Here is a 14,984-nt window from a genome sequence, read left to right on the forward strand (position 1 = left end):
ACTGATGTCTCTTGTCTCTGCCAGTTTTCAGCACATTTTTCCTTGGACAACTATGGTTTTATCAGTAACTCTCTTTGTATTCTTTTAGCTAGAGTAGCAATGATAATGATGCTAGATGTAAACATACAAATGGAGCATAGCATGAGCTAGCTTGCCTTGCTGATTAGTACCTTACTCATCTGAGCAGTTCCATTGATTCATGGAGTAAGGTAGAATCCAATGTAAGCATGGCAGAAACTGGTCCTAACTTAATCCATTTGCACTGAAGGATCATGTACCTTCATGAAATGTGCTTCTTCTTGTCAGATGTAGCCTGTGCACCCTTACATTCAATGTAAAAAGGGAAATAAGAGCCTGTACAGCAGTTTTCTGATGAAACTATGAGCAATGAAGGGGTTAAGGCATTGTTATGCCTATCACTTAGAGCAGCTCCTCCTTGCTATCTCTGGTGTATGGACTTCTCCACACCTTCTCTCAGTGCCACACCTTGTAGGAGAATAATACCCTGCCCGATACTTTTTCATTGTCACTGAAGGATTGCTTGGCATCTAAAAAATGTATTTGCAAAGTTTTGACAACTCTGGCGGTGCTCTTTCTTGTGCTTAGATAGGTGTGGCAAAGATATCATGTTGCATACCTTAAACTTCAGAACTGGAATGTCTTCCCTGAGAAAGGCTATGTACAATAACAGTGGTTACTAGGACTGATGCAACTTATGTTGCAAGAATTAATCCAGGAGGCAAGGCACTGCCACTGGTGCATTGTTCAGAGTGCATTTCTTATCAATTTTTGGCCCCCTGAAATATATTAATTTTGATAACTGCAAAAAATCGAAAGCAGCCTTAACTTGTTTGCCTCTGCAGAACAGCTCCTGTCACATGATATTGCTCCTCTCTTGACCCTTGTTAACACCCCAATGGACATACCACTGCAGAGGAAGACACAGAGGAGTGTGGAGTCTCTATAAAGTTGGAGATTCCCTTCTTGGAAAAGGAAGGAGAAGAGAGAGGATTTTGGGGAAGAGTTAAAGAAAGGAATGCTCTCAGGACAAAACAGTTGCATAGCTGGAGGAGGCTAGCTGGAGAAAGGAAGACAACATACTTTTCATTCTACATAGACACATATACACAGTCATAACATCTGAGAAAAGACTGGCTTCCAACTGAGGCTAGTTTAGCACAGCTCCTACTGCTTTAGGCCCAAATTTTTTAAGTTATTTAGACAATGCTGCGTGAAGCGATGCCTAAATATCTTTAAAAATCTGGGCCGTAGTCAGAACCAAGGTCAACACTGGACAACAAAAATTTCCACACTGGATCAGACCAGTAAACCATCTAGTCCAGTGTCATGTCACTAGCAGTGCCAGTGCCTGATACTTCAGAGGAGAGTTTAAGAAATCCCATAGTTAGGGCCCTACCAAATTCATGGTCCATTTTGGTCAATTTCATGGTCACAGGTTTATAACAATTGTAAATTTCATGATTTCAGCTATTTAAATCTGAAATTTCATGGTATTGTAATTATAGGGATCCTGACCCAAAAGGAGTCGTGTGTGTGGGGGGAGGGAGGGGTGTCGCAAAGTTATTATAGGGGAGGTTTGTAGTACTACTACCCAGTGATGAGCTTCCAAAATCCTAAGAAACGGTTCGCTACTGGGTCCTCAGCGGCACTTTGGCGGCGGCGGGGGGGGGGGGTGTCTTCACTCGCTCCAGGTTTTCGGTGGCATTTCGGCAGCAGGTACTTCACCCGGAGCAAGTGAAGACCCCCCCCATGTCACCAAAGTGCCGCTGAAGACCCGGTAGGGAACCGCGCGGTGAGTACAAGCCCCATGTGCCTGATTCCTGCCCCCGACCCCAACCCACGTCCTGCCCCCGACTGCCCCCCTCAGAACCCGCAACCCATCACCCCACCCCACTCCTTGTCCCCTGACCACCACCCCCTAGACCCCCCCACCCTAAATGCCCCCCAGGATCCCACCCCCTACCCAACTCGCCCCGCTCCTTGTTCCCTGACTGCCCCGACCCCATCCACCACCACCCCAACAGACCCCCAGAACTCCCACGCTTACCCAACCCCCCCATTCCCCATCCCCTGACTGCCCCCCCCAGAGCCTCTGCCCCCTCCAACCGCTCCATGCCCCTTATCCAACCCCTCCTCCCAGCTCCGGCCTGGCCCCCTTACCATGCTGTTGTGTAAAGATGCCGCGTGGCCACTGGAGCTTGCAGCCCCACCCCCTTACCATGCTGCTCAAAGCGGCAGGAGCGTCAGCACGGCACGCTGGGGCTCTGAGGGGGAGGGGCTGGGGGAGCCTCCCCAGCTGGGAGCTCAAGCGGGCCAGGCAGGACGGTCCCGCGGGCCGGATGTGGCCCACGGACCAGAGTTTGCTCACCCCGCCCGCCCCTTTAGGAACCGGTTCTACACCGGCTTCTAAATTTAACAACTGGTTCTTGCGAACCCGTGTGAACCGGCTCCAGCTCACCACTGCTGCTACCCTTACTTCTGCACGGTTGCTGATGCCGGTGCTGCCTTCAGAGCTGGGCAGCTGAAAAGAGGTGGCTGCTGGCTGGGAGCCCAGCTCTGAAGGCAGAGCTGCCACCAGCAGCAGCACAGAGGTAAGGATGGCATGGTATGTTATTGCCATTCTTACTTCTGCTCTGCTGCCTGCAGAGCTGGGCCCTCAGTCAGCAGCTACCACGCTCTGGCTGCCCAGCTCTGAAGACAGCAGCACAGGAGTAATGGTGGCATGGTATGATATTGCCACCCTTAATTCTGTGCTGCTGCTGGCAGGGTGATGCCTTCAGAGCTGGGTGCTTAGCCAGCAGCTGCTGCTCTCCAGCCACCCAGCTCTGAAGGCAGCGCAGAAGTAAGGATGACCCTCCTAAAATAACCTTGTGACCCCCCCTGCAACTCCCTTTTGGGTCAGGATACCCAATTTGAGAAACTCTGGTCTCCCCTATGAAATCTATACAATATAGCGTAAAAGCACACAAAAGACCAGATTTCACAGTGGGAGACCAGATTTCACGGTTTGTCACGTGTTGTTCATGGCCATGAATTTGGTAGGGTCCTACCCTTAGTGGACAATTATGGAACACCTGCCCACAGAGAAATTTCTTCCTAATCCTTTCAGTTGTCAATGCATGCCCTGAAGCATGTAGATTTATAGCCATTGTTAAGGTTAAAATTTTGGCACAGGGATTTTTATTAAAATTCATGGGCAGAACACAGGCAATAAACCATAAATCATGGAAACTGGAGCACTGAAGCTGAACCTTTCCCAGGGTGGGCAGCTGATTGCCCAAGCCCCGCTGGCCCCTCTGGGGGTCTAAAGCGGAAGTCCCAAATGGCGGTCTATTAAAGTCAGAGAATCCTTGACCTCCATGACCAAATTGTATCCTTAACCATTGCTTATTTCCTTTCCTCTACAATGTAACTGTAGATGTTCCTATTATCTATATAAATGTCCAATCCTTTTTTGCATCATACTTAGCCCCTGGCCTCATTGATGTTTGATGGTAATGAATTGTCAAAGTTAATTAGGCATTGTGGATGAAAGTCAGCCCTGTATTGAGGGCTTAAGTGGGACTTAAATGGTGCATAGGTCTTATCCTGATCCTCTAGGAGAGATGGGTTTTTTTTAGTGGTTTGGTATTTGTTGTTTTTCAGTTTCACTGAGTGCCCCCCTTTGACTCACTTGATAAAGCTGCTGCCTACAGACCTTGTAGGTCCAAGATCAGGTCTGAATTAGAAAAATGTGCCACATGCATGAACGGAGTCCAGCCACCAGATGGGGATTGCACTAGTTAGTTAACTCTGTTCTAGTGTCTGGCCATTGGCTAGCTCACACAACAGAGATCCTATATGTATTGCTAGAGATCAGAGGTTTGCTTAGCACACTCACTTCAGCAACAGTTATGGCAGCACTTCTGAAAAATCAGGCCCACAGTGTCTTAAAATGAGGCACCACAAATCAGTGATACTTCTGAAAATTTTGGCCATAATAATTATAGGTTCTGGAGGAAATAATGTACAAATCCAACCTGCGGGATTCTGAATAATATGGGAATCTTTCTTGGAAGACTGCAGAAAGGAAACATTACATCAGACAATTAGGTGAATGAGCTGTGGCTGCATACTCCCTATTTTGGGATTGTCACAAATTATAGTCCTCCTAATTATTCCTGGCTGCAGGATATACCTGGTGAATCAATTGTCAACCCTCTCTCTCTCTTTCAAACATTTGTGTAACGGCTGTACTCCACTAGACTACTTCTGATGTTTTCATATGGCAGTCTTGCTAAACTCTTAGCAAGAATATGGGGTGGGAACATGAATTTGTAATAGGTTTTTATATTTAAAAACACAACAGGTAAATCAAGTACAGAAAATACACCTCTACCCCGATATAACGCTGTCCTCGAGAGCCAAAAAAATCTTACCGCGTTATAGGTGAAACTGCGTTATATCGAACTTGCTTTGACCCACCGGAGTACGCAGCCCTGCCTCCCTGGAGCGCTGCTTTATCACGTTATATCCGAATTCATGTTATATCGGGTCACGCTATATCGGGGTAGAGGTGTACATCTTGCTGAATATCAAGACACAGTGACCTCACAGCAAAGGATAGGTTAAAACTAACTAAACAACACAACACCATCTTGTTAACTCAGGATGCAATAGAAATCAGGGAGCAAAACTGCATATTAACACTGTATGGTGTGAAATCTTTTGCTACACTAATAGTACTACAGTGGGGTTCAATCTCTATGCAATCCCTAATGTTCCTGTACTCGTGTCATTAGGGGAGGTTTTGGAACAAATTTATAAATTAAACTGTAATAAGTCACCAGGACCAGATGGTATTCACCCAAGAGTTTTGAATAAACTCAAATGTGAAATTGCAGAAAATATCATATTGCCTTTATATACAGTAGAACCTCAAAGATATGAACACCAGAGTTATGGACTGACCGGTCAACCGGACACCATGTGGAACTGGAAGTAACCAATCAGGCAGCAGTGGAGACCAAAAAAAAAAAAAAAAAGCAAATACTATACTGTGCCTGTATTGTATCTTAAAGGTAGGCACATCTGGGCTGCCTGACCCTATACCTACCCCTATGCCCACTTTCATGCACCTAGCACCCACTTACAGCTAGGAGTTGAAGATCCTGAGATTCCCAGGCAAAGCTGCAAGGCCCCACAAGACAGCCGGAGCAGGAGCAGCATTTTGGTCTGCGCTGCTTTCCTGGAAGCTGTGGGTGCTGTTTTCACTCCCCTCCACTAGCTAGGGACCAGACAGCAAATGTGAAAAATTGGGATGAGGGTGGGGGATAATAGGAGCCTATATAAGAGAAAGACCCCAACGTTGGGGCTGTCCCTATAAAATCGGAACATCTGGTCACCCTAGCTGGGAGGGGGACACGCTGCTTTCACCACCACCCTCTACTCTGAGTCGGGAGGGGGACAAGCTTGCTCAGGCTGGGAAAGAAGCTGCCTAGTTGCCTCTGGAACCTGGTCCAGAGTGTGAACTGCTGGAGCCGGAGCTGCGTTTTGTTCAGAGTTACGAACATTTCAAAGTTATGGACAACCTCCATTTCTGAGGTGTCTGTAACTCTGAGGTTCTACTGTAAATCCATGATTTGCCCACATCTTGAATACTGCATGCAGACGTGGTCACCTCATCTCAAAAAAGATATATTGGTATTGGAAAAGGTTCAGAAATGGGCAACAAAAATGATTAGGGATATGGAACAGCTGCCATATGAGGAGAGATTAATAAGATTGGAACTTTTCAGCTTGGAAAAGAGACAACTAAGGCGGGATATAATAGAGGTCTATAAAATCATAACTGGTGTGGAAAAAGTAAATAAGGAAGTGTTATTTACTCCTTCTCATAACACAAGAACTAGGGGTCACCAAATGAAATTAATAGGCAGCAGGTTTAAAACAAACCAAAGGAAGTATTTCTTCATGCAACGCAAAGTCAACCTGTGGAAAACTTTGCCAGAGGATATTGTGAAGGTCAAGACTATAACAAGGTTCAAAAAAGAACTAGAAAAAATCATGGAAGATAGGTCCATCAATGGCTATTAGCCAGGATGGGCAAGGATGGTGTCCCTAGCCTCTGTTTGCCAGAAGCTGGGAATGGGCGACAGGGAATGGATCACTTGATGATTACCTGTTCTGTTCATTCCCTCTGAGGCACCTGACGTTGGCCACTGTCAGAAGACAAGATACTGGGCTAGATGGACCCTTTGGTCTGACCCATGATGGCTGTTCTTATTGTTATGAACAGTTTTATCTTAGTGCCACTCAATTTTAACAGTCAACAGGCATTAGTGGCAATTTCCCAGAAGCCATTTTAACAGATCTTTGAAGCATAAGTATCCACTGTTCAGGGCCGGCTCTAAAAATGTGCCCTGGCTGCCCTAGCTCACCTCCACTGCTGCTGCCACGGTGCGCGAAACAGCTGATTCGTGTGCCGCTACTCGCCCTCCCTCCCAGGCTCTCAAACCTGGGAGGGGGGAGACTCCGAGTGGCCGCGGCGTGGGCGCCGCTTCTCCCCCTCCCCTCCCTCCTAGGTTTGAGAGCCAGGGGGGAGGAGGCAGGGCTGGGGATTTGGGGAAGGGGCGGAGTTGAGGCGGGGCCGGGGGTGGGATAATTAAAGAAGGGGGGGGGCCAAATTTGTTTTTGCTTTGGGCGGCAAAAATCCTAGAGCCGGCCCTGCCACTGTTCACTTTTGATCAATGATATTTAAATTGAAGCTGATTTACATGGTTTGCTAACCATCCGGTCAGTTAGGGAAGCTGACCTTTGATTACTTGTTAATAAAATTCTCGATGCTGGTAATCATTAGGAAATTATGGAAAGTGTCTGCAGATAAATGGGTCGTATCAGAGACCTCTAACTCAAATCTTCTCAAGACTTTTTCTTGATTCCTCCCTAAAGCCTTATGTTTTTGGCATACCATGAATTTTTTTGGGTCAGATTCTCAGCTGATGTAAATCAGCATAGTACTATTAACTTCAGTAGAGTTGCACCAGTTTACACCAGCTGAGTACGTGGCCCTTTATTTATAGGCTTATTTTGGGGGCTGCTTTTCTTTTGTTTTCGAAGATTTTTGTAATGCCCTAGCAATCTAACGCTGAGTGCATGCCTTAGTATGGGCCAGCCAACGGTAAATGATTATCTCCTAAGAACAATGAACCAAGACTGTTTACATAAGGCACCACAGTAATAGATAGGGATCAAACCAGGGCTGTTTTGAACAAACCACAGGACTTTACTGCTTGAGCTAAAGGAGAATTCCTTAGCTCTGAGTTAAATAGCAGGCTCTCATAGCAAAACATGATCCCATGCCTTAACCTAGTGTATTAGGTAAGAGATGAATCAGAAATTATGTGCTTTGGGGGAAAAAGCTATTGGTGGGTCACATTTAGGTATGTGTTCCTCTGCATTTGTTCCGCTGCTCTGTAAAGCTGTTCATACACCCCTGGGAAGAACATGTCTTTGTCCGCAAGGTTACCTTGCTCTGGGAGAACTGCAGCAATTTTGAATTGTTCTTGTCTTTTTTTGGTGGAGGAGATGGTGATGCTGCCTGTGCGGTGAGGATGCACTGCGATTGTTGTGTGGACGGGTTTTCTTCTCCCTTCTACAGCTACTTAGGCTGGATATGTCTACAAGGAGACCTAGTGCACTAGACTGCGACGCACTATAAGTTCCGTAGTGCGGTTCGTGTACTGGTGTTTCACATAGCAGTAGAACAAATAATATGATAATACAAATAATAATTAAATAATTTATGAAGCACTGTATACTAGAAATAAGCAGAGTTCAGAACTCTGAGTGAACAGTCCAAAATGTCTGAGGATTTTGATTTGTGGTCTTGGTTTGACCTCTCATTTTGAGATCCAGACATAAAGTATGTGTCCTAATCTGAATTGCCTCAAAGTTCGGGAATGTTTGTTCCTGAGGGTTGGATTCGGGCCATTTTTATTGTTATATATTTTTAAATATTTATTTTTTGACATACTGTGTGAGTATTTCTTGTTGACCAGATAGTTAACTTGCACATGACAGCAATAGAGACTGAGGAGAATGGCTGTAATCTGTGTGGTGGGTCGCTGTACTCTGTAGAAGTGTGTAAAAGTTTTCTCTCTTTTCCTTCTTCCAGTTTCAGCTTTGAAATATGGGTAAGCCACACAGTCAACTTCTGTAACGTTCCTCTTTATCAAACAGTCTCCATTTATTGAATTTGCAGATAGCACAAGAGTAATTTGTTTTGTGATAGGTCTACTCTATACTTAAGTGAAGCCCTGTATCATTCCATATTTATCTTATATTTATCAACATTTTCATGTACAGCTTTCACTTGTATCAGCACCTGTACAGGAAAGCTCTGCTTATGGTTAATGAACAGAGTCCTGCATGGATAAAAAATCTGAATCTGTACTTGATCCGCATCTGCGGTAATTAAATTGTATCCAGCCTGTGATCTGCACTCCATCTTGTATATAGATCTGCATCCGCAGCAGCATCCTCTAGAGCAGCGGTTCTCAACTGGGTGTCTGTTGGACCCCTGGGGGACTGTTAGCTGGTTTCAGGGGGTCCGTGGTCCCATGGGGCTGAAGCTCCAAGCCCTGGTGTTCCCTCGCCCCCACGGGGCTAAAGCCAGGAGCCCCAATGTGCCCCCCCACCACGTGGCTTGAGCCTGGAGCCCCAGCGCTACCCACCATGTGGGCCGCCAGGGCTTGGGGCTTTAGGTCCAAAGAGGACACCGGGGCTTGGTGCTCTAGGCTTCAGCCCCACAGGCAGACCCTTGAAACCGTGGTCCCCTTGAGAACTGCTGCTCTAGAGCCTGAGTCCCAGCATCCCCCCGCCTGGAACGGCTGAAGTCCTGAGCCCCAGTGTCTCCTCCTCCCCCATGGGGCTAAAGCCCAGAGCCCTGGCACCCCCTCCCCCGCAGGGCTAAAGCCTGGAACTCCCAGCCTCAGCACTCCCTTCGCGCAGGGCTCCAAGCTTTAGCCCTGTTGGGGATGCTGGGTCTCGGGGCTTCAGCCTTGCGATCAGGGCCGGCTCTAGCTTTTTTGCTGCCCCAAGCAGCAAAAAAAAGCGCCGCCCCCCAAGCCCCCCCGGCCGAGTGCTGCGCCGCCCCCCCCGCCGAGCGCCGCCGGAACCCCCCCCCAAGCGCCGCCCCCCCCCGCGCCGCCCCCTCCCGCCACGTGCTGGAGCCCACCCCCAGCCGAGCGCTGAGTCCCGCGCCACCCCCCCCCCGCTGAGCACCGCGCACCGGAGCCCGCCCCCCTGTGCCGAGCGCCGCCGGAACCCCCCCAGCGCGAGCCCCGCACTGCCCCCGCCCACTGCTGAGCGCTGCCGGAACCCCCCCTCCAGCGCCGCGCCCGCACTGCCCCCCCGCCGACTGCCGCGCACCGGAGCCCGCCCCCTCCCCCGCAGAATGCCACGCCGCGCTGCTCCCGCCGCCCCTTACCAGGTGCCGCCCCAAGCACGTGCTTGGGTGCCTGGTGCCTGGAGCTGGCCCTGCTTGCGATGGGCACCAGGTCCCACTGCTCTAGAGCCCTGCGCAGATTAAAAAAAAAATTAGATCCACATCCGATCTGTGATCCGCAAAGATGGGAAACAAATATCCACGGGTGCGAATGAGGTTATCTGCAGAATTTGCAGGGCTCTGTTTGCTGTCTGTCTGGCTGTCTCTGGCGCATAGTTTCTTTTCTGAGTTTCAAAGCTGTGATACAGAGAGTGACCTTTTCAAAGCTGGATGTTAATTTTTCCAAAACTCTATCGGACGCTGTTAGCAGTCTTCTGAAATTTTTGGCTAAATGGGGCAGCACTGGAAGACAGTTGGAGGTTACCTCTATGTGCTCTGTGAGCAGCATTTGACTAGCAAATGTAGAGCGATGGCCAATAGATCTTACCCAGCACCTGAACTCGGAGTTAGAATCATAGCAATGAAGGACTGGAAGAGACCTTGAGAAGTGGTCAAGTCCAGCCCTCTGTGCTGTGGTAGGACCAAGTAAACCTAGACCATCCCAGTCAGGTTTTGTTCGACCTGTTTTTAAACACCTCCATTGATGGGGATTCCACAACCTCCCTATTCCAGAGCTTAACTATCCTTACAGTTAGAAAGGTTTTCCTCATATCTAACAGTTATTTAGAAGGATGGATTCACTAAACAGTTTGTTTGATCTTGAAAAGATAAACATACTGAATAGTTTCCCTGAACATGCCCTACCTCCTGTAAACATTTCACCTCTAGGAAACAGGTAATTCAGAGGTATAGAAAGGCACATTAGCTTCCATTAATTAATTCTGAAGTTTGTAGTGGTTGGCAACTTATATGCTACTTTTATTTTTCAAGAGCTGCCTCGCTGGCAGAATTATTTTAATCGACTGTGTTTTGTCAAATATACAACATGTTCAGAATATATCTTCATTCAGCAAAGTACGGAGCCTACCTTCCTGGCATGAAGTACCCTTTAACAAGAACGGAGGTTACAAAAATTTGCTCTAAAGGCACATTTGCATTGTTAATACATCCACACGCCTGATCTTGTGAGGGGCTGAGCAATGTCAACTCCCACTGAAGTCAGCTTTCAGGATCAGGTCTTACATTTGTTACTATAAAAAAGTCCCCAAATTATAGAACCAGTGTGGGCCTGTTTAATATGCACTCTTTGTAGCCTCTAGATCTTGGCCGTGGCCATTTCAGTGCTATAGAATCCTGTGTTCCTTTGTCCCTTGTTCATGGATAGAGCCTCTTCTTAACATGCAGAGTAGTGAATTGCAACAGTAGGGGAAAATGGAGGCAATCTTTTGCCTTAGCCCTATTAACATTAGCAGTAATAAAATGAAACACAAATACACACTGATGGCAGGGATTTGCAACAAGTTCTGGCATGAGATTTTTTTTCTTGGCTGATGGTTTTTCTCTCCTAACATAACAAAATGAGACAAATATTTAATGGGTGTCAGATTCCAGTGTACATTCCTCGCATAACACTTCTGGAGACCTTTCCTTTATGAAAGATGGTGCTTCCTCGCATACTTCTTGCATGTAAATATGTGTATGACAGTCATTAAAACCTCTATTTGAGAGGCAGGTCCATTGCCCAGTGAGCTTTTATTTGTGAGGAGAATCTATATTAAATCATATATAGTAGAGGTAGCAGCAGCCAGTGGGCTACTTCTGGATCCATGAAAGCTTTTTTTAATTTGTGAAACCTAGCCCTGCTTTATGTAAAGAATACAGAAGGTAGAGGAGTACAGCAATCTCACAGGTATTTTTAACTGAATTAGTATTTGTACTAGGTGACACCCTTTTCCACACCTCCCACCTCCTCCATAAATGACTCAGCCTCTGAAGGAGAAACCTCTGAGCCTTTCAGACAGTCAGATGGAGCGTGTGATACTGCTCTCTGTAAACTTTAACTACACGTCAGTTCCAGGTAGGGTGACCAGACAGCAAGTGTGAAAAATCGGGACAGGGGGTCGGGGGTAATAGGATCCTATATAAGAAAAAGACCCAAAAATCGGGACTGTAGCTATAAAATCAGGACATCTGGTCACCCTAGTTCCAGGTGCCCACCAAGACAATCACTGGAGTGGGCCAGCTACAGAGTACTTATTTATCATATAGAGGTAAGCTTTACTTTTTAAATATACCATATGTTTAAAGTGCAAGATTTTAAAAAGTGTGCAGTGATTTAAAGTGCCCAATTTGTGCCTGATTTTTCAGAAAGGGCTGAGTACACGCCCTGTGAAAGTCAAGCAACTTTATAGTGTCTCAAAGCTGGGAACCCAAATCACGGCACACTTTTAGAAATCTTGCCCACAGTGTGTGCATTACATTATACATTATAAATTTGTTATCTTGCTTGTGTGACTGATTTTATTTAATTATATTTTTTATTTCTCAATTGACAAACTGGCTGCTCGCCCAGCTTTCAATGAGAGGTGTTTTCCTGGTATTTTTCCTTTGTTTTGATGCTTCTTTATAATTTCTATGGCATTTCTTCTTCTTCTTTAAAATGAAAATATCACAGGAAATAGAGGTGATAAAATAAACAGATCTCATTTACTTGAACTTATGGTGAATGCTGAAAACCCCATCAGTAGTTAGCCTTTTAGGGGTAAATTATCAGTAAAGTATCTAGAAGATATTAACACACTTGCAAAGTGTGTATGTAAAGTAGTAAAACAACAGTTTTGATACAAGACAGTCGTTTTAGTGCACCATGAAATGAAACATATGCTCATGGGCAACAAGGCATTTAGTTTTTTCACTTAAAATATTTCAGAGGTGAAAGGAGGAGAGGTTGCAATAAAAGTTATACAATTGAAAAAACCCTACTGCACTGTGTGCAAAATAATTATTTTAAAATTCATCTTTCATATATTTCTTAGGGAAAACAAGGTGCATAAAAGTCAGTGTTCTGACCTTGTAGGGTGATTTTTATACTAGTGACAATTTTAAAGCTTAATTTCTTTCAAAACAGAATCTTCTCCACCCATGTCCTGAAAAACCAGTTTTGGTAGCTCTCTGTGCTGAGGATTGACAACTTATTTCTGTCTTACACTCATATGCTCTTTGGGTAAACTTTTTCCTTTTTAACTTGTAATTTTTCCTGTAATTCAGATATATGGGATATTAATGACCTCTCTTAAAGTTATGAGCAACCCCTCAGCCCAATCTAAATGTTAAAATATCCTGTAAAGTACACTGACCTGTTTTTTTAACTGTGCTGTAACAATGTTGCTATAGCCTGAGTCTTGAGAAGAAATTTTCAACCTGGGAGTCATTTTCTATTTAAATTTGTGTAAAATGTGTATGGCTACTTGGAAGTGTGGCTCTCAACAATAAGGACACTTAAAATAGTCAGCCCTTGCTAGGTAAACTCCAACTGGGGATTAAAAAAATTGTGAGTCAATTACTCAAGGGTGTAAATGAGGGTGGAATTTAACTGTGTGTGTTTATTTGTTAGGGACAACAATGTGCTAGGTATTGTGTTTACTTAGCAACTGAATTTCCCTACTTTTAGTCTCCTTGTCTCCATTTCAGAATTGAAGGCAGGGTGCTGCTCTGGTAATAGATTGGGGAAAATAGCATCAGATCAGCCCCCCTTCTCCTCCCCCCAATGCAGGATCCCAGCTGAAAAGCTGGAACTCTGACTCAGGCCTTGTCTACACTACCAAATTTGGTCGACAAAAGTGATGTCGACACTCAAAAATCAGCATAATAAAAATCGGAATGTCATGTTCGCACTCGCTCCCGCTGTCCGCAGAGCGGGACCACAGTTGGGGCACTATCATCAACAGTGTGAACAATGCACTGTGTGTACCTATCTCACTGTCCAGCTCAACACCTTCTGTCGCTAGGTGTTGAGGGAAGGTGGAGTGGATCGCAGTGCATCTTGGGACTGGGCTCAATGTCCCATGATGCAGTGCTTTCTGTCCTAGCACTCCATGGGCTTCTGGCTATCTTTCATGGCATTTTTCAATGGACCTTCTTTGTGCACCCAGCATCTTTGTGAGAAGAGATGTATTCCACACTGCTCTCCTATGATCTGATAACTGTCATGAAGACATCACGGCTGGCAATGCAGTTAATCGCCAAGTTCCTAATTGAAGAAGACTCTCCATTGCCTGACACGTTGCGTGATATGGATAGGAGCAACTTTAGATTGCTTTTGGCATTCACAGAACAGCTGTATAGGATAGACGTTGCTTTTGGGCTCAGAAAACAAGCACTGAATGGTGGGATCGTATCGTCATGCAGGTGTGGGATGACAAGCATTGGCTACAGAACTTTTGGATGTAGAAAACCATCTTCCTGGAACTGAGTGCAGAGTTTGCCCCAGCACTGCGGTGCAAGGACACCAGAATGAGAGCTGCCCTATCGGTAGAGACGCATGTGGCAAACTCTGTGTAGAAGCTGGCGACTCCAGACTGCTACTAGTTGGTCGTGAATCAATTTGGAGTGGGGAAGTTGACCGCTGGGGCTGCATTAATGCAAGTGTGCAGGGCAATTAATCACATCCTGCTAAGAAGGACCGTGACTCTGGGAAATGTGCATGAAATAGTGGATGGCTTTGCAGAAATGGGTTTCCCTCACTGTGGCGGGGCGATAGATGGTACACATGTTCCAATTTTGGCACCCGACCATCTTGCGACAGAATACATAAATAAGAAGGGGTACTTCTCCATGGTGTTGCAGGCATGTGTGGATCACCGTGGGCATTTCACTGACATCAACGTGGGGTGGTCCGGGAAGGTGCATGATGCCTGTATAGAAAGCTACAAGCAGGAACTTTCTTTGCAACCAGAAGATTACAGTGGGGGATATTGAAATGCCCATAGTGATCCTGGACAACCAAGCTTACCCCTTACAGCCGTGGCTCATGCAACCTTACATGGGACACCTGGACAGCAGTAAGAAGCAGTTTAACAACAGGCCGAGTAGGTGCTGGATGACAGTTGAATGTGCCTTGGCAGATTAAAGGCGCGCTGGCAATGCCTTTATGCCAGGTTAGACTTTAATGTGGATAATATTCCCATGGTCATAGCCGCGTGTTGTATGTTGCATAGTCTTTGTGAAGCTAAGGGTGAAAAGTTTGCTCAGGGGTGGAGTGTTGAGGCAGACTGCCTGGCTGCTGATTTTGAGCAACCAGATACCAGGGCTATCAGAGGAGCCCAGAGTGGGGCAATTCGAATCATGGAGGCTTTGGAGCAACACTTTGAAAATGAGAACCAGTAATGTATATATCTGATTGGTGCTGCAATGTTATATTACATGTAGTTTTCCTAGGAAGGAATGGTAACATTTGGGGCCTTACTTCCAGCCAGCACATGAATAAACTACCTGTGCATGTATTAATAGTGTCTGCTAATCTCAATTTGTAGGAAACAAATAAAGACGAGTTACCATTCAAAAACTTTGCTTTTGTTGCACAAGAAACAACACACAC

At 45.9% G+C, this 14,984-nt stretch overlaps 1 protein-coding gene across 3 annotated transcripts in view; it reads left to right on the forward strand.

The window, feature by feature from the left end:
* The first annotated feature begins 11,385 nt into the window (after positions 1–11,385).
* Positions 11,386–14,984, forward strand: part of SCEL (sciellin) — an 82,968-nt gene continuing 79,369 nt past the window's right edge. For 2 of the 3 annotated variants that reach the window (XM_054011727.1, XM_054011761.1), the window contains exon 1: positions 11,392–11,658. The gene's annotated coding sequence lies outside the window, so the exon portion shown is untranslated. Of the gene's footprint in view, positions 11,659–14,984 lie in introns of all 3 variants that reach the window. The other variant, XM_054011750.1, reaches the window with a different exon arrangement.

This window comes from Malaclemys terrapin, chromosome 1 (genome assembly GCF_027887155.1).
Source record: "Malaclemys terrapin pileata isolate rMalTer1 chromosome 1, rMalTer1.hap1, whole genome shotgun sequence".
NCBI classification, from domain to species: domain Eukaryota; kingdom Metazoa; phylum Chordata; order Testudines; family Emydidae; genus Malaclemys; species Malaclemys terrapin.